Source organism: Glycine max, chromosome 5, assembly GCF_000004515.6.
Source record: "Glycine max cultivar Williams 82 chromosome 5, Glycine_max_v4.0, whole genome shotgun sequence".
Taxonomy (NCBI): Eukaryota; Viridiplantae; Streptophyta; class Magnoliopsida; order Fabales; family Fabaceae; genus Glycine; species Glycine max.
The window spans coordinates 7,774,925-7,796,240 of NC_038241.2; the positions used below are offsets into that span (position 1 = coordinate 7,774,925).

Here is a 21,316-nt window from a genome sequence, read left to right on the forward strand (position 1 = left end):
CTCAGAAACAACTTCACGATCACTTTTTCGTCTCTGACAAAGGAGATGACAGAGTTCCTGCACGTCAATCAGTCCTCCACTGTGGACTCTAGTGGCCAGGCAAATATCCACAATCAACTCTTGTCTAGTCAAGTAGCTTGTCTTAGCATACATAATAAAAAATTTTGAAAATAAGGTTGGATTTAATTAAAAATATAGAATGCATAGAGACAGATTATAGAATGAGCCATGTCCCTATTTCCTAAAATAAATCCTTGATCCTCACAGTAGTATGAATGCACGGAGACAGATTATAGAATGAGACCATGAGGTTCAATACTAAACGGTGAGAATTCAGATCTAACATCCTGCTATGTACACTTTTTGCTATTTTCCCAAACATCGATGTTGAACCTTATACATGGTATGCAAATTTTGTTGAGAGGTAGTACTTAACTAAAAATTGTTAATTTAATTCCACACATGATTATGCACACAAAATTATCCATAAGGAAAAATTGTGAAGGGCCAATAATGATACATTTGTGTTTTCTTTCTGCATCTTGACCTTCATAATCCGTAGACATAATTTATACTAAAAAAATCATATTTGGTCATCCTTTACATAATCTGGGGAAGCATATACTCACCTAAAAAAACTCAACTTTTGACGAGTAAACAACGCAATATTTTCAGAACTGAACCAACAAAGAATGAGTAAAACAAGTTTTAAGGTTCAACCTTACACATATGAAGACCAAATCATACAGATATGTTAAATGTAGATAATAAAATCCTCATTTCACTTAATTTGATTTATCACGTTAACACGTATGCTAAAAGTATTGCACTAATACTAGCATTTCTAACATGCATTAGTCCTACATTGAACAAGTGAAAGGGGAAGCGGCAAAAACTTATTGTTATATATAGCAATAGCCAAACTCTTAAAGCATTACAAGTTCCTAAATATCACAAACTGGACAAATTAAGAGGGGGAATGCCACGTTTGGTCCTAAATTGGGAACAAATAATCACTACTAAAACAATGGTTTTAATGGAGAAGTTCAACGCTCTCAACCGTGACAATTTCACACAGCTTAATTGGTTCAAGATCATATTTAAATAGTTGTAATATGCTAAGAAATGTAGAAAAAATGAAAGGTAATGCAAAATCCAAGTAAAATGGTTTATATAAAAATTTTGACCACCTAAAATCCTCTGAAATGCCCTCCTAGAAGGATCCATTTTGTAGTAAATTGAACCAATGCAAAATATATATACGCTCTCTCACACAATCAGCCGCTACTTTCAAAGTCAAAGTAACATACAAAGATAATTAATACATGAAGCCTCCGACTCTGTCTCGACCCTAACGGACTCCTCCTTGGTGAGAACGAGGAGCCTCTTCATCTCCTTCGCCATGAACATCACGCGCTGACACCGAAAAAGAAGAACAGAAGAGGAACATAAATTTAGAATTTTAGAATGAAAAAAAAAAGAGGATTGTGTTTGGAATTTTAGAATTTATAACCGAAAAACAAACGAGGAACACAAAAAGAAGAAGAAGAAAGATGATGGTAGCTTACGGTGGCCAAAAATTGCCTCACGGCGACAGAGACTAAAATCAGAGGGGTTTTGTTGCGGACATGGAGAGGAGACAATTGATGGTGGTGGTTTCTTGGTTTACAATCGAAGTTGGTAGGAAAAAGGAAGGGAAAAATTTAAGGTTTTATCCGAGATCGTAGAGAGAGAACCAAAGGATGCTACTGAACATCATTGTTGTTGTTGTTGTGAGCATTTTGCTGCCGTAGTCCTCAGAGGCGACGACAGCGGAGAAGGAGTAGTGGAGAGTGAGAAACGGGAGAGGAGAGGGTGAGTGAGAAACAAGAGGAAAAGGAGAGTGAGAAGTCTCATCATCCATTCCACTAGAAACATGGTCGGTGTAAATAGAAGCCTCCACAAGCTTCTATGAATCAGAATTTATTAGATCCTCATTATTTATTAGTTTCTAAAACACTACAATCTCCTGACTTATCAACCAAAGAACTTTCAGCTATCTCAGAACTTTGCCCATCATTACTTGAGGTAATCATACTCAGCTTATCAGAACTTCCCTCTTCTTTTATGTTGGTAACTATTTCACCTGATTGTAGACACTCTAAGACACAATGTAGACTAAATAAATGGTTAGCAAATTCCTGTAATTCTCCCTCATATGTTGCACACTCCAAGGTACTAAGATCCTTGCAAAGATCAGCAATGCTGCCATAACCCAATTTCCCCGCTTCATAGAGTGTAACAGCATGAGATTTCAGGCTTGCAAAGTTTGGCATGTATAATTTAGTCAAATGCAAAAACGAATTTTGAGACACACAACAAGTTGTACGTAATACAACAAAAAAGCCTTATCCCACCAGGTAAGGTTGGCTACATGGATCACACGACGTCATTCAGCACGGTTAAAAATCAAAGTTTGAGAAATAGTATTAAGTAATAACAAGTTGTAATGAATAGTCAAAATTTTGTTTTCTTCTTAGTATTTGTAGAGAAATTTATCCAAGTTTCCTTTAAGAATAATAATAACTATTAAAAATATAAAACTATAGGAAATAATTTAAGCTTGAAGAGGCTAAGAGTGAAGGCTATAAACCTGGTGAAACAGATCCCATCATAAGATAGGATGTAATATTAGCATCAACTATGAAAGCAATGAGTGTACAAAGAATGAGGTCCATTGTTCCCTAAAGCTGAAGCATCCCTTTGTTGAATGGAGTCATTAGTGAAAAGAGTATTCTTATAATTTTGACTAGCAATAAAAGCAACTTCATCACTAGTTGTACTTGCAACAGGAGATGCAAGTATAGTTGAATCTCCAATAATAGATTTTGGATCAAGTACTTTTGTTGTCCATCCCAATCAACATACAAAAGCAGCAACAACTTGCAACTATGACAAATTAGTCTGTAGGGTTGTTGCCAAGTCCCTAACTGTTACATTTTCATTTGAAACTATAAAAATTGCATACAACAACCTTAAAAAAATAGCTCTAGCATTAGGGTCAAACTATATAGAAGTAAGCTATTTGAACAAAAATGTGGAAACACAAAATGAAACAACTACTTTACTCTTCAATAGGATCTTCATAAGACTACTCCATGTTGAAAACAAAACCTTCAAGCCGGGAAACTGAACCACCATAAACATAAATATTATTGAAATCTAATTTATAAGAGACAATCTTTGGAAAATAATGCATTGCATATTTGAATACGTATTAGGTTTTTGTGGTCTAATTCAAAAACTTATTTTTTTTACGAGCTCATTGTTAGTAGGGACAAAACAAACCAGCAAAAGCACCACTAAGGGCACAAACCCCTTGGTGGATTCCCTTTAACAGAATTTGTTAGAAGGTGTTGAACTGTCAGGAGGATACTGGTTCATAGGGAATATGTTGTTGGCATGTTGCTTCCCATCGTGCAACACTGCATTGTTGCCATTTTCCACTTTTCTGTTATTTTCTTTTGGCATTCTAGCACCTTTTGTTTTCGTAGCAGCAACCTTAGCTAGTGCCTCTATATAAGGGATGCTTAGTATGTAATAGAGGACAACAGAAAAATAATACAAGTTTTCCTTTCTTATCTTTCTCTCTTATGGAGGTTCCTAGCCCTTGAAGCTAGGCTGTTCTTCCCCCTTGTTCATGCGTTCATAAATTTTGGTGCTTTTTTCATTGAGAGCCCATGGCTGCCTTCTATGGCTGCCATACCAGTTTCAACTACCGCAACCCACACCACCCGCCAAAAAAGCTCTCATGGCTGCCATACCAGCTTCGACTACCGCAACCCACACCACCCGCTGAACCACCTTTCCTCATTGCTTCCTTTCCACACTACCCTCCATTAGCAACCACCATCCCTTCCATTTCAGCACACACCTAGAATGGCGGACGTCGAACTTTCTGCCGCTCACGAGGATCGCCTCAAGGCCGTCTTGGCCAAACTTGCTGCAGCTCAACACCGCCTCGAATCCACATTGGGTGCCCTTCTTCTAAAACTACCTCCGAGAACCAGCCACCACTACCTTTCTTCCTTTGTGCAGTCACCACCGCCACCTCCGCTGCCCATGTCGACTCCATCTCCACTTCCTGCACTCGTGCAGCCACGCACCACACCCTAGCCGACTCTGCTGCCCATGTTGACTCGATCACCCATGCCGACTCTGCCGCCCATGCCACCTCCGCCGTCCATCCCACCTCTGCTTCCCATGCCGACTACGCCTCCATGTCCTACACTCGTGCAACCATTCCTTCCACCATTGTCGGGCCCGCTTCCTATGCCTGCTCTTCATCTGCCCAATCTCAGTCTCATTCGCACCACCATTTCCTTCAACAAGCTCATCAACATTATTCCTCTTTATGGGATTGCCATGGCCGCATACAAGCTCCACCAGCTGCCTTTGCACTATGCACAACTGTTAAACCAGGTGCAATTCGTTGGAATAGACCTTGGGATCCCAGTATTATTTTTGGAAGCCATGGTTTGAAAACCCAACACCTTGAAAGCAAGGTGTTTTTGATGGGCCAGGGAATGTTAGGAGGGACAAAACAAACCAACAAAAGCACCACTAAGGGCATAAACCCCTTGGTGGATTCCCTTTAACAAAATTTGTTAGAAGGTGCTGAGCTGTCAGGAGGATACTGGTTCATAGGGAATATGCTTTTGGCATGTTGCTTCCCATCGTGTAGCATTGCATTTTTGTCATTTTCCACTTTTCTGTTATTTTCTTTTGGCGTTCTAGCATCTTTTGTTTTTTGTAGCAACAACCTTGGCTAGTGCCTCTATATAAGGGATGCCTAGTATGTAATAGAGGACAACAGAAAAAGAATACAAGTTTTCCTTCCTTATCTTTCTCTCTTATGGAGGTTCCTAGCCCTCAAAGCTAGGTTGTTCTTCCCCCTTGTTCTTGCATTCATAACACTCATGCTAGCTACTTTTTGCTACAAACCTCTATTTAAGTTCAAATATTTGAGGCTAAGGATCAAACTTGACCAAATTGGGTTGTTTTATTTGGTTTAACTTTTGTTTTGGTGCACTATGTGATCTGACTTTGACCCTTCATGATTCAGTGTTAGCCATGTAATTTGGGAACAAAGGGTAGTCATAGGACATAGATTTTGCATAAGCTGGCCTAGGGAAAGCAAAATGGTGCTTTGAATCTTCTATTCTTGAAACTGTAGAGTAGAACTGAGGGTGAGGACTGCTTTGTGCGGTGCTAAAAGAGTCCTCATAATGGCCACTGCAGGCTCTTGGAGTCAACTCTGTCAATGCTGATGGAGCTGGTGATACCTTGTAATTTTCTTCCTTTGAGTAGGAACCATTTGTTGAATAATGTGTAGAAAATCTGTTGTCATATTGTTCTTGATGTCCATGATGACATACACTATTGTTTCTGCTTATGGAGTTACCTTTTGATTCATAAACATCCATTTCTACAATATTGATGTTGTCCTCCAAGCCTCTGTCCATTTCCTAGAAGCACAAAACCCATGTTCCATATCAATGACATCGTATTCCATATATAACAACATTTCATAGAGTGCTTTAAAATATAATTCAAAATTATACTTGTTACTTTCTTTCCCTATAAAATTGCTTTATCATGTTGAAAGATATTGCAAATAAACAAAAGATTCCACATCATCATATATATTATATATCACATGAATGCTAGAAATTTCATTTTCAACAATCATGTTACTAACAAAAGATAATTGAGAAAAGTCATGAAGTTTCCCATTAGATATTGAATTCTTTCACTTAAATACTTCTTCTTTTGTTGTCTTTTTCGTTTTATTTTTCTCATTATTTTGGGTTGGCCATACACAATTAAAGGCAAACAAAAGTCTTTCAACTCATCTACCTTAATTAGTCTTCAATCTTTAACAATTGATTTTGGTTGTAGGTACAAGTTTTGGACTAAAACTTAGGAAGTTAGTCTTCTTTTACAACTAGTGTATTTGAGTCATCAGTTTTGTATAATATAACACTACCATCATCCAACTCCTTATTGTTGTTAGTGAGCATCTTTCGAGGTATGTATTTGTTTGTCCCACTTCTGTGCTTATTACATGCCTGTTGATATATGGCTATTGTTTTATATAAGCAATTATGTGCATTGTGAGTGAACGTTAGTTTTTCGTTTGAGATTCAATACAACAATTAGTACAGAAAATTTTCATTAATTGATATATTGGATTTTGAATTGTTCATTTTGACAGTTTAGGAAGACTTAGTTTTATAGTAGATTCATACATATAGGTTAATTCGGTTTTCTTAAACTTGACGAAATTTTGGTACAGTGCATTTCACTTTGTTCTCCGAGTGCATACTTGAATGTGGTGGATGATGACATGTCACCGCTTTCATGTCATGTACTTGGAGAGAAATGCAAAATGCTATCAAACTTTCATCAAATCTAAGAAAAAATAGTTAACCTTTACATGTGAATATCTACTATAAAAAAATGTCTTCCTGAATGGGAGCGAGGTTTTCATGCATGTTGGATAACCTAATGAAATGTCACAACAAAGGGGAAACATGAATCAAAGTTTGATGAAAACATCACGCATTAGTGACGAGTATGAGAATGGAGTTGAGCAATTCCTATAATTTACTAAATGAAATGCCACATGTTTGCATGCAAAATTTTTTTGTCCATGTGTTAAATGTGGGAATGGGAGGCACTAATCAGTAAATGACATAAGATCACGTCTTATATGTCATGGGATCATTCCAAATTAGACAAAATGGATATGGCATGGGGAATTGCCAGACATGCCAACAGTCTCTCACATTGAGTCGTTTGATGTAGAGATTAGACATCGTATAGAAGACATGATTCGCGATCTTGGGGAAGACGATTTTCAGCAAGCACATGCACCTTTGTATAAGAAAATAGAAAGTGATTTAAAGAAGCCATTGTATTCGGGGTGCACAACTTTCACAAGGTTGACAACAGTGTTAGCTTTGGTCAATTTGAAGGCAAGATTTGGGTGGAGTGACAAAAGCTTCTCTAAATTGCTTGTGTTATCAAAGATGATGATTCCTAAAGATAACATGTTGTCGAAAAATCACTATGAGGCGAAGAAGATTTTATGTGTTGTGGGAATGGAGTACCAGAAAATACATGCATGCCTTAATGATTGCATATTGTACAGAAATCAGTTTGCCAAAATGTGCAAGTGCCCCACATGTGGGGTATTACGATACAAAGTGAAGGATGACAAATGCAGTGATAATGCAACCACAAACAACAGTCGTCCAACAAAGGTGTGCTGGTATCTTATAATAATACCAAGGTTTAAGCAATTGCTTGCTAATGAACATGATGCAAAAAACCTTACATGGCATGCAGATGGCAGAAAAAGTGATGGATTGCTTCGACATCTAGCTGATTCTCCGCATTGGAAGACAATTGATCATTTGTATCAATATTTTAGGGACAAGCCAAGAAACCTAAGGCTTGGTATTGCTTCGGACATAATGAATCCTTTTGGTAACTTAAGCACTAACCATAGTTCATGGAATGTTTTGCTTATGATTTACAACCTCCCTCCTTGGTTGGGCACCAAGCGAAAATACATTATGATGTGTATGATAATAGCAAGTCTAAGATATTCAGGAAATGATATTGATTTCTATCTCAAACCATTGATTGAAGACTTGAGAAACTTATGGGGAGATGGAGTTGACGTGTGGGATGGGAATCTCCAATAGACCTTTAGGTTGCGTGCAATGGTATTTTGTACCATTAATGACTTCCAAGATATGAGAATTTGAGTGGATATAGTGTCAAAGGACATCACGCATGTCCTATCTGTGAGAAAGAGACGAGCTTCATCCAACTTAAACATGGAAAGAAGACAATATATACTAGGCACTGAAGATTTCTCAAACCTTATCACCTCTATCAGCGATTAAAGAAAGCTTTTAATGGAAGCCAGGAGAATGAAAGTGGACCAAAACCATTAACTGGAAAAGAACTTTATGATCAGGTGAAGGACATCGTAACTATCTTTGGGAATACCCAAAAGAAAGCATCATCTGAGACGAACATATGGAAGAAAAGGTCAATATTCTTTGATCTTCCGTACTTGTTCGACCTACATGTGCGACATTGTATATATGTATTGCATGTCGAGAAAAATGCTTGTGATAGTTTAATTGGCACCCTTCTTAACATTAAAGTCAAGACAAAGGATGGTTTGAAATGTCGTCAAGACTTAGTTGACATGGGTATACAAGACATGTCATAAAAACTTGGTCCGATATCACAAGGTCGGAAAACGTATCCGCCCCCGATATGTCACACAAAGTCAACAAAAGAAAAGAGAAGTTTTTGTCAATGTCTGTGGAGTCTAAAAGTCCCACAAGGATACTCTTCAAATATCAAGAGCCTTGTATCCCTCAATGATCTCAAATTGGTTGGCTTGAAGTCTCACGATTGTCACCTGTTAATGCAACAACTATTGACTGTAGCGATTCGCGATATCTTGCCTGACAAAGTTAGGGTTGCCATATGTCATTTGTGCTTTTTTTAATGCTATTCGTAGCAAAGTCATTGACCATCGACAATTAGATGATTGGAGAATAAGGCTACCATTGTCCTTTGTCAATTGGAGATGTATTTTCCTCTGTCATTTTTTAATATAATGGTTCACTTAATTGCTCATCTCATGAGGGAGATCAGGTTGTGTGGTCCTGTTTTTTTTATGGTGGATGTATCCAGTTGAGTGGTACATAAAGGTCTTAAAGGGTTATACCAAGAATCAATACCGACCAGAAGCTTCCATTATTGAAAGGTACGTTGCTGAAGAATCTATTGAATTTTGTTCCCAGTTCATTGAAACAGTTAAATCTGTTGGGCTTCCTGAAACTTGTCATCACTGAACACAGGGAGGTAAAGGTACACGAGGATACAATGTTGTAACAATGACTCGACAGGAGGTCTCATAAGCGCATTTGTATATCTTTCAGAACGCACAAGAGGTTCTTCCCTACATACATACTCAAACAATATCTAACAACTACTCACCCAAAAATGAACATGATAAAGGTGTTGCAAGAGCATCATAGAACTTTCATAAATTGGTTTAAAGAAACAACCTTTAGTGATGACAGTGCTTCCAAAACATTAAGACTGTTAGTTGTTGGCCCAAATCTTAATGTCCGCACTTGGAAGGAATATGATATCAACAATTATTCATTCTAAACAAAGTCACAAGATGGTAAAAGTAGTGTGCAAAATAGTGGGGTGAGTCTTGAGGCTGATTCTGAACACTTTTGTAGTGCATCGGATAACAACCCGATTTGAGAGTCAATGTCTTACTTTGGAGTGATTGAAGAAATCTAAGAGCCTGATTATAGTCAATTTAGAGTGTTTATTTTTAATTGTAAGTGGATTAATGAATACCGGTGTGCATCAAGATCAATTGGGATTTACTTTTGTAGACCTTAATAAGGTGGCTTACAAGGATGAGCCTTTCATCATGGCAGAACAATCCAGACAAGTGTTTTACGTCCAAGATCCATGTGATTCAAGATTGTCAATGGTTCTACAAGGAAGACCAAGTGTTATCAGTCACCAAAACGATGATTTAGCACTTGAAATTTGTGAGATGCCTGCTTTTTGCATACGAATGCCTTCTATAATTGAAGAACACGAGGTTGATGATGTACATGCAAATTGTAATGATCATGATGAAGGTTTATGGGAGAACATTCCTACATAACTGCATTGTATTAAAGTAATGTATATCATATTACATTATTTGTAACCAATTTTTTTAATGTGAATATTTACAATTTGTTACCTATATGTTATTTCTAATTGATGTACATTAATGAATTTGTTTTATTTTCACAGGATCATGGTAACAGCACCAAGGTCCCCTCTGCATTCAGATAGTCATTTAGAGTCTATGTCAAGGAGTAGGCAATCCACACAGCTAAGAAGGTTGACTTTAAGAAACTTGGATTAGCCCAGACTAACGGTTAATGTCAATCTTGCAACTAGGAGAGACCCCATAAAGAGAAGTTCCACAACTATCTGAGGGTCATAGTTCGAGAAAAGATTCCTATTGTACATAGCAATCAGAAAGATGTACTAGAATCTGTAAAGGACCTAGTATGGGATGACATTTTGGTATATCCACTTAACAGGCATGTGTATATAATTTTCTATTATGAAGACTTGAAAATGATGACATTCGCTAACTGTTACACAACAATCTCTTATGCAGGGCAAATTTGATATCTCAAAAGCACCCAATGCTAAGAAAAAGGTGATGTCAACGGTCGCCACTAGATGGAGGAAATTTAAGTCTTCACTGACCACTAAATTCATATATGCTGACATTGTGGGTGAAGATAATCAGGATCCTTATATAAAATATGGTCTAGATTCATAAACTTGGGAAGAATTTGCTGCAACACACAAAATCCCTAACTGGCAGGTTAGATGTTGATGTGTTTTGCTTTAAATTTGAATTTAAATATATCATTTCATTTGGATTAATTAGATGGAAATTATCTATAATTTATGACAAGGAATCCGGTAGAAGACAAAGGAAATTAAAAAATACATTGACTACCTACACATGTTGTCTCGTGCGGGTTATGATATGCTTGAAAAGAATTTATTGGAGGAGAAAAGGAAAAAAAGACAAGAGGAGGCAATGCTGACTGAGAATAGACCATTGATTGATGACCCTCCATCTCCCATTGAAAGACATGTGAGGTGGAAGTTGGCCCGCACAGAGTGATATGGGCAGATGACATCTAAGGTGAAACAAGAAATATCTGATAAAATTGTGAGTTCTTTTTAAGATTTAATTTCACTAGTTTTTCTTTGTATAATAACAAAAACTCATTTGATGTTTTTCTGTGTCGTGCTTGTTATAGAACTCATTACAAGAACAGATGACACAGGACAACTTTGTTCCTTATGGTCATGATGACATACTCATTATTGCCATTGGGAAATTGGAGTATGCAGGTCGTGTTCGTGCAACGGGGTTTGGTGTGATAATCAGTCAATACTTTGGAATGATATCTCGTGGCTCCAACAATTCCTCTACATCCACCACCTGACAGTTGGCTGAGATAATTGGAAACCTTAAAGGAAGAGTGGATGAATGAGATAATCGGAAACCTTAAGGAAGAGTGGAGGAAGGAGGCCATCAAAATTGAGTTATCCTAAAGAGGATCGCAAAACTCACCCCCAATTGAGCCATATATACAGCTATTAGGTGCACGTGTGAGCACAATAGGGAGCAATGATGAAACTGTTGTCAATCCATCAGGGGAAAAAACATGTGGCTTATGTGATGCCGACTATGGGGTTGTATGTGCAAGGTGATCATTGTACACACCTGGTGGCCTTGGGAAAAATATATGAGGGTAGGTCTACCATACACAACGTGCCTTATGCAGATGATGTGGTAACGGTGAGTGTTGAAAAAGTTTACGATGGTGACGCTCAAGTCCCGTTGCCAACGTCAGAAATTCAGTATGTGAGGCAGGCCCTTGACACATTCATTGCATGGCTGACACATCTTGTGAAACTTGTATCACATGAGGTATTTTTTGTTGATGTTTATTAATCATCCTTCAGGAATAAATCAAGGAGTTACAAGTCTTCCATTGAAGGGTTGGCCTCTAGCATCTGTAAGTTGAATATTATTGGCATCAATGTTGTTTCTCTAAAGTTCTGTTAAACTCCTTGAGGGTGAAATAGTTGACCTATTCCTTCTTTTACAGGGAATTGATCAACTAAAACCTAATTTGGGTGTACAAGCTTCTAAGCCCAATTTGACAACCCAGAACCAATTTGTTTTGGCATCACAATAGCAACAAGCCTTGGCACAGGCTCAGGCACAAAATAACCTTGGGAATTCTAATTATGGTGACATGGATCCTCGTAGACTTTTTGGTCTTCCTCGAGGTAGCTTAAGTGCAAAGGATGGCCAGTCTACCAGAAATGATGGATCTATTTGCTCTCAAATGCAGTCAGATTCACCTAAGGTTGCACTAGCTTTTCAAAAATTAAAAAAGGTCAATTAGAATTTAGAAATATTAATGTTTGATTAACATGTATAATATAATATCTTTAAATTCAACGCACATGCACACACACACACATATAAGTTCTATGAATTGCTTGAGTGAGTCTCCAGAACCCTTGATAGTTGATACTTCTATACATAAACAAATAAGTACATTTTACTCTTGAAAAAATACTAATAAAGAATTAAAATAGTTCATGACTTTATAATAGACAATAAACTTTAAAAAAAGGCTTCCAATGTGGCTCCACTCCCTTGAGATTCCAAAAATCCCAAGAAAATAGCAAGTCACTTAAATATCAGCCTAGACCTGTGAGAAAGATTTCTCTAAACTTCTCAGTGGGAGAAGTGAATACATTTCATGCTGAAAACCCCTCCTTGATCTCTCAATAATATACATGAGGACTTGAGGAAACTTTCCTGTCACCAAGTAGTTATAGTGTGCTATTATAAGCTTATTTCCTTCATGATTGCTGTTGATTCAAAAAAGAAGATGCATCTCCTAAGTAGCATGGACATGATGGTCTTACTAATAATAGAAAAATGGAAAAGTGTGTGTACCTTGTATATTTATTACCTTCATTCTCTGCTTGATAGGCAAGTCATATAAATTGGTTCTGAGTTGGTAATATTTACACTGTATTTTCCTTTGTTGCATGATATAAATTGAACCATACTGCACTTGTTGGAGGTCAGTTTTAATTTTCCTTTTTGTTTTATCTTTAATGGGTGTCGCAGATGAAGATGGCTCAGTCACAACAATCATTATCTCATTCTCAACAGCAGGAGCAATTACAGCAGCAGGTTAATGTCATTTTTTTTCTGCATGGAATGTGACCAGATGTATGTGGTATCAAGTGTCCATACTATGCTGTTTGACCTTTATCTTTTTATTTAGTTGTGTTTGGAAAATGGAAAGGGACAGAGATCTGATGTTTTTATTTTGTTTTTGTTTTACTTTATACTACCTTAATTTCTTAGGCTGCTGCTGCTATTAGATTTATTTTCCATGGCTATATATTTTGATTTTCTATCATTCTTTGTCCCCACCTCAAATTTTTCTCAATTTCAAAGCTAATTAATGTAGTTTCTGCTTTGACATCAGAGTAACAGAAAAAGAAAATCTGGAGCTGCCAATAGCACTGGTACTGGTAACACTGCTGCTCCGTCCCCTACTTCATCACCATCAACACATACACCTGGTGATGGATTAAATACAGCAAGCAGCTTACAGCATGTTAACAGTGTCCAAAAGAGCATGATGATGTATGGCACAGAGACAACAGGAGGCCTTGCATCATCGTCAAATTTGCTGGTAAATTTTGTCAATAATTTTAGTTTATGTATGTGTCTATGTATATATAAATTATGATATATTCTTTGCACATTTGATGTGATGTAATTTGTATAACAGCCATCCCGATTGTTGACCAGTATAGCTTATGTTTCTTTGTACTTGCAGCTCATTGATGTATCATTACATATGTTTAGACGTTTAGTTCAGTCATAATTAGTTGAAAAGTTCTATTTAGCTAACTATTGAGATTGCAGCAAATAAGTAGAAGATAAGAACAGTAAACAGAGAGAGAGAGAGAGAGAGATGAAAATACGTAACCATATGTTTTATTTATAGTCAATCACATGAGTACAAGAAGTGGATTCTATTTGTAGACTGAGTCATATCAAACTATTACAAACTGTATCATAACTTCCTATCAGATCCGAATAGATTGACAGTTGTTGCTGTACAGTTGTAATGTGTTGTACAGAACTGAAACTAACTAGAACATTTGAGTGCCCATGTTTTATGAGATGCTGAGTTTATAAGCTGAACAAATTATTGAGCTCTGGACACTATCATTTCATAAACCAGGACGACATGGATCGATTTGGAGATGTTGATGCTTTAGATGATAATGTCGAATCCTTTCTATCAAATGATGGCGGAGATGGTGGAAATCTCTATGGAACAGTGAAACAAAGTCCAGCTGAGCAACTGAAAGAATCTTCGAAAGGTAATCTTTGTATATGTCTCAACTCTAAAAGTGTTACAGGAAAGTATCATTAACCTTATTTTTCATTTCAGGTACCTTTGGTGAAGTTGGTTGCATAAGAACAAGGAGCAGCAAAGTTACTTGTAGTCACTTTTCTTCAGATGGAAAGTGGTTAGCCAGTGCTGGAGATGACATGAAGGTAATTCACTTGCATAATTGTGGCTCATTTAAGGAACATACTCAACATAGGTGGTGATTATAATTTTTTGTTTTTTCATCTGAAGACTAGCATCCTAAGGAATTTCCTACATCCCTTTATATGTGTGTATATATATATATATATATATATATATCCCAAACATCTCCCTTTGGCAACATTTTATCCCAAGCAACATATCATGTTCTTGTGATTTACCTTTTTCTATTATATAATTGTCATTTTTTTTTCATAAGGCCAAGCATGGGACATTGGTCTCTAATCCTAGGCTAATTTGCCAAACAACTGCTGTGAGAAATTTTTCATTCAATTTATAAATTGAAATGCTAAAAGTTGTATATGTTAATTTTTGGGGGAATTTGCATTAGGTTGACATCTGGAACATGGACACTTTACAAATAGAGAGCACTCCTGCAGAACACAAATCAATTATTACAGATGTCCGTTTTAGACCTAATTCATCTCAGTTGGCGACTGCTTCACGTGATAAGTCTATGCGGTTATGGGACACAACCAATGTAACATACTTTTCCCAGTTTTCCTATAAATTATGTGTAACTTATACATCTGGTGTATAAAACTTATAACTAGATTCTAGCTTCTTCAGGCCTTGTTCCCTGTGTTTGACATTTCATTCATTTTTTGCAATTATATTCTACACATTGCAATGAACTAATTTTTTTTTCTTTCTTTCAATTCAGCCAATGTTGGAAATAAGGCTTTTTATGTTTAGGAAAAGTGTTTAGGAATATTGGAGACTTTGAATAGAAACTTGATAGGAAGGAGAATTCTTTATGGAGGAGAGAACTTTGTATTTTTGCTTGATACAAATGTGTAGGATTACATCTCTATTTATACTACTCTAAGGAGAACTCTAGACACACTAATTCTAGAGAGTTCTCAACTCTAGAGATCCAAAGAGTATTCTAGAGAATATTAAAACCATAAGAAATATCTAGACACTCCAAACACTACAAGAATTCTCTAGAAACATGACCCATAATTACTTAAGCCCAAAATAACTAAGTCCAAGGAACCAAATAATTAATTTAGGCCCAAATCAAGTTTATATTTCAACCTCCCCCCTTAAACTTGATTTGTGACTCCAAGCATACTCCTTAGCTTCACGAAAGTTTCCAACTTAAGTGGCTTTGTGAAAATGTCGGCAGCTTGATCTTGAGACATCACATACTTCAACTTTACCTCCTTCTTCTCAATGCATTCTCTTATGAAGTGGTAACGGGTGTCGACGTGCTTACTTTTTTCATGAAAGACTGGATTCTTTGCCAAAGCGAGTGCTGATTTATTGTCAACACATATTTCCATAGGTTCTTCTTGTGGCATTTTTAACTCTTTCAACAAGTTCCTTAGCCAAATTGCATGACAAACGCATGATGTGGCAGCGACATACTCGGCTTCACAAGTTGATAGTGTAACTATTGGTTGCTTCTTTGACATCCAAGTGAAAGCAGTATCTCCCATAAAGAACACAAAACCAGTAGTGCTCTTTCTATCATCCAAGTCTCCACTCCAATCGCTATCACTATAGCCAATAATGTTATAATTGTCAGAAGAGTAATAGTGCAAGCCAAAATTTGTTGTACCTTTGATGTATCGAAGGATTCTCTTTGCCGCCTTGAAGTGAGTTGTGGTTGGAGCTTCCATGTAGCGACTTACTACTCCTACAGCATAGAGAATATCCGGCCTTGTACATGTCAAGTAACGTAAACTTCCAACCAAACTTTTGTAAAGAGTTGGATCCACATTCTCTCCTTTTTCATGCTTGCTCAACTTGCTGCCACATTCCATCGGGGTGCCAACTGGATTGGCGTCATCCATCTTGAACTTCTTAAGGACTTCTTTGGCATAGCCTTCTTGGGTGATGAAAATTCCTTTGTCTTCTTGTTTTACTTCGATGCCGAGATAATATGCCATGAGCTCCATATCCGTCATCTCAAATTCATTTGACATATCTTTCTTGAACTCTTCGAACATGCTTGGATTGTTCCCTGTAAAGATCAAGTCATCTACATACAAACACACAATCAAAATATCTCCACTTTGCGCTTTGATATAGAGTGCATGCTCATATGGACACTTGATGAAATTCTTGTCTTGAAAGTACTTGTCGATTCGAACATTCCAAGCTCTCGGTGCTTGCTTGAGACCGTACAACGCCTTCTTCAACTTCAAGACTTTTTCTTCTTGCCCTTTTACTTCATAGCCCAGTGGTTGCTCAATATAGACTTCTTCTTCGAGAAAACCATTCAAGAAGGCTGACTTCACATCCATTTGATAGATCTTCCATTTATTTTGGGCTGCCAAAGAAATGATCAGTCTAATAGTTTCAAGACGAGCAACAGGAGCAAATACCTCATCATAGTCAATTCCTTGTCTTTGACTATAGCCTTTAGCCACCAATCTTGCTTTGTATCTCTCCACATCTCCTTTAGCATTCTTCTTTTCCTTGTACACCCATCTTACTCCAATTGCTTTGTGTCCTCGTGGAAGTGTAGTAAGTTCCCACGTATCATTCTTCGTGATTGACTTGATTTCTTCGTCCATGGCGTCTTTCCACTTTATGTTTTCCGCTGCTTCTTGATAGCTTAGAGGCTCACAATCACCAAAAAGACAAAAGAGGTTAATGTCGTTTAGGTTTGTGGTTACCTCATAAATCTCTTCAATGCTCCTTAGTCGCGGTGTCCTCTCACTTGAACTTGTTTCATCCAGCCTTGGTGTCGGTGAGGCAGGTGGTGTAATATGTTCCTCTATGATTGGTTGTTCAATTTCATCATCTTCTTCAAAATAAGGAAGAAAATCATACTTATCTTCTTGAACACTCCAATCCCAACAATCTTCTTCGTCGAACTCCACGTCGCGACTTATGACGATCTTTCTACTATTTGGATTATAGAGCTTGTACCCCTTGGATCTTGAGTCGTAACCCACAAACACGTACTTCTCACTTTTATCATCAAGCTTTGTCCTCTTTTCGTCTAGAACATGGGTATAGGCAATGCTTCCAAACACTTTGAGGTGAGAGATCCTGGGCTTCCTTCCACTCCATGCTTCTTGTGGTGTCTTCTCATGCACGCTTCTTGTTGGAGAACGATTTGTTAGGTAAACTGCACATGCCACTGCTTCAGCCCAAAACTCCTTCAGCATCTTCTTGCTCTTGAGCATGCTTCGCACCATGTTAAGTATGGTCCGGTTCTTTCTCTCTGCTACTCCATTTTGTTGTGGCGATCTTGGCACTGTCAGTGGGCGACGGATTCCATGGTCTTCACAATATTTGTTGAACTTATTTGAAGTGAACTCTCCTCCTCGATCAGATCTCATGGCCTTGATGGAAAGACCACTTTCTTTCTCCACGAGGGCTTTGAACTTCTTAAAGTTTTCAAACACTTCTGATTTCTCCTTCAAGAAATAAACCCAGGTTTTTCTGGAATAATCATCAATAAAGAGGAGAAAGTACTTATTCTTACCAAATGAATTGGGTTTGATTGGTCCACAGACATCGGTGTGTATGAGCTCTAGCGGCTTTGTTGCTCTTGTTGTTGATTCCTTTGGAAAACTTTTACGAAATTGCTTCCCAATTAGACATCCTTCGCAAAGTTGGTCTGGGTGGTTGATGCTAGGCAAGCCTCTCACCATCTTCTTCTTCGCTAAACGTTCTAGACCGTCGAAGTTGAGGTGCCCAAACCGTAGATGCCATAGCCACGAAGAGTCAGTATAGCAAGCCTTGAGACACTTTGGCACATCATTTTGAATGTTCAAGAGGAACATTCTATTCTTTGACATAGGCACCTTAGCAATCAAGTTATGTCTACAATCTCTTAAGAAAAGACTATGTTCTTTCAAATGGATGTCATAGCCTTTCTCTAATAATTGTCCCAAGCTCAAAATATTATTCTTCATGTTAGGCACATAGTAGACATTGGATATGAATTGATGACTCCCATTCTTCAAACGTATGAGAATTTTACCTTTGCCTTTGACTGGTATCTTTGAGTCGTCTCCAAATGAGACATCGCCAGTTGCCGCTTCATTGATCTCCACGAACATGCTTTTATCGTCGCACATGTGGTTGTTTGCGTCGGTGTCGAGGTACCACTTGTTTCTTTTCTCTTCAAATTTGTTTTGGCACGCGAGTAGCAAAGTTTCTTCTTCTCCACCTTTTTCTTCTACAAAGTTAGCTTTCTCTTTAACCTTCTTCGAGAATCTACACTCGGATGCGTAGTGACCAATCTTGTTGCAATTGAAGCACTTGATTTGTGATTTGTCATACCTCGACCATGAATTTCCTCTTCCACGACCTCTTGTTACTTGTGGATTCCAACTTCTTTCTCCATTATTGAATTTGTTGGAGTGGTTGTTGTAACCACCTCTTCCTTCTCCTCCATGTCTTCGTCCACGTCCACGATCTTGGCCGCGACCTCGTCCTCTTTGGCTCTTGTAATTTGCATAGTTTGCTTCCTTTACGTTGAGTTGTAGTAGTTGCTCCGTAGCCTCCTTTTGTTTAATTTTTCTTTTTTGTTTTTCTTCGTATGCTTGTAAGGAACCCATGAGTTGCTCAATAGTCATGGTCTTTAAATCCTTGTTTTCTTCAATGTTGGTAACAATGAAGTCAAAACTTGGATTTAAAGTTCGAAGTATTTTTTCCATGACCTTCACCTCATCAACATCTTCACCATTTCTTTTAAGTTGATTGACTACGGCCAATACTCGAGAAAAATAATCAGAAATTGACTCGGACTCCTCCATAAACAAACGCTCAAAGTCACCTTTAAGAGTTTGAAGACGAATCTTTTTTACCTGCTCAACTCCTTTGTTGCAAGTTTGGAGCTTATCCCATGCTTCTTTGGCCGTCGTTGCGTTGGATATCTTCTCAAATGTATCTTCATCCACCGATTGATAAATGAGAAAGAGAGCTTTCTTGTCTCTCTTTCTTGACTCCTTCAACGTTTCCTTTACACCTTGGCTTAGCGAGGCTTCATCTTTCTCCTCGAAGCCATTCTCTATGATATCCCACACATCTTGAGCTCCTAGTAGCGCCTTCATCTTGATACTCCAATTATCATAGTTGTTCTTTGTGAGCATCGGCATTTGGAAAGGAAAACCTCCATTCGCCATCTTTTGAGGATCTTGAAGCTCTGATACCAATTTGTTGAAAATAAGGCTTTTTATGTTTAGGAAAAGTGTTTAGGAATATTGGAGACTTTGAATAGAAACTTGATAGGAAGGAGAATTCTTTATGGAGGAGAGAACTTTTTATTTTTGCTTGATACAAATGTGTAGGATTACATCTCTATTTATACTACTCTAAGGAGAACTCTAGACACACTAATTCTAGAGAGTTCTCAACTCTAGAGATCCAAAGAGTATTCCAGAGAATATTAAAACCATAAAAAATATCTAGATACTCCAAACACTACAAGAATTCTCTAGAAACATGACCCATAATTACTTAAGCCCAAAATAACTAAGTCCAAGGAATCAAATAATTAATTTAGGCCCAAATCAAGTTTATATTTCAACAGCCAAGCCGTTGTGTGCAAGAATATAGTGGGCATTCATCAGCTATAATGTCTCTTGATTTCCATCCTAAGAAGACTGAAGTTTTCTGCTTCTGTGATGGTGAAAATGAAATTTGGTATTGGAATATTAATTCAGCCACCTGCACCCGTGTAACTAAGGTTCGTTGAGTAAGTGTTCCTCTTTGAATATTTTATCACATGTCTCTAATATCTTTTTTTTTTAACAATTGGTTGTTTCAGGGAGCTAGTGCACAAGTGAGGTTTCAGCCTAGACTAGGGCGTTTCCTGGCAGCAGCTTCTGATAAAGGAGTGTCAATTTTTTATGTTGAATCTGACACACAAATATACACCCTCCAGGTAAAATCTATACGCATATTTGCTTATGTATAATTTAATATTGTAATATAATCTCTTAAACAAAGGTCACTGATATTGTATAATTATAAAGATAAATTTGAAACCCATCCTTCATAAATTGATGGTTGTTCGTTTTATGAAAGTTTCATTTCAGCTAATTTCTAAATAATGGATGGAGTCTGTTCCATATTCTCTCTTTCTCTTTCTATTTTTAATGATGTCCTATCCAGTCTCCATGTTTAAGTTATAATTATTTAATTAATAGTATTGATAAAAAAAATTAACTAGGAAAATCAGAAAATTTGATGGCATGACTGAAGATTGGTTACCTTATGCTACAATATGGTCTTTTTATTTTGAGCTTTGCATCTTTGATGGATTTTGCAGTTTAAACTTCAAATCATTTTGTCATTGTAGGGACATCCTGAACCGGTGAGCTATATTTGCTGGGATGGGAATGGTGATGCCTTGGCATCTGTGAGTCCAAATTTGGTGAAGGTTTGGAGTTTGACCTCAGGAGGAGAATGGATTCATGAGTTCAGCTCCACTGGGAGCCAATTGCATTCCTGTGTTTTTCATCCAAGTTATTCAACTTTGTTGGTGATTGGAGGAAGTTCGGTAAGCTTTTGTTCATTATCTGTTGTAATGAATGCATGGATTCAAAAACCTTACTTCTGGACTGCATGCATCAGACCCATGGAAAAAACTGCACCCATTTCATTGTAATACTGCAAACTATCCTCATTTCAACACTTCTGTTTCTCTAAAAACATCCCATTCTTGTTTACTGTGACAATAATGTATATTTTTTTTCCTTGTGCTCTGCAGTCCTTAGAGTTATGGAAGATGACCGATAACAAAAGCTTGGCAGTTTCTGCACATGAAAATGTAATTTCTGCTTTGGCTCAGTCCACTGTCACTGGAATGGTTGCCTCTGCAAGTTATGACAACTATGTAAAGCTGTGGAAATAAAATTCCTGATTTAGGTTCTAACATCACATATATTCGTTGTCAGTAGTACTTTATCTAAAAGAGTTCAGAGAGAGGTCTTGAAAGCAAAAAGGGGGTCTCCGAACTTGGTTTTATTTTTTCTTTTATATTTCATTGT

At 37.4% G+C, this 21,316-nt stretch overlaps 1 pseudogene; it reads left to right on the forward strand.

Moving 5' to 3' along the window:
- The first annotated feature begins 11,374 nt into the window (after positions 1-11,374).
- Positions 11,375-21,270, forward strand: LOC100814711 (transcriptional corepressor LEUNIG_HOMOLOG-like; annotated as a pseudogene).
- Positions 21,271-21,316: the final 46 nt, after the last annotated feature.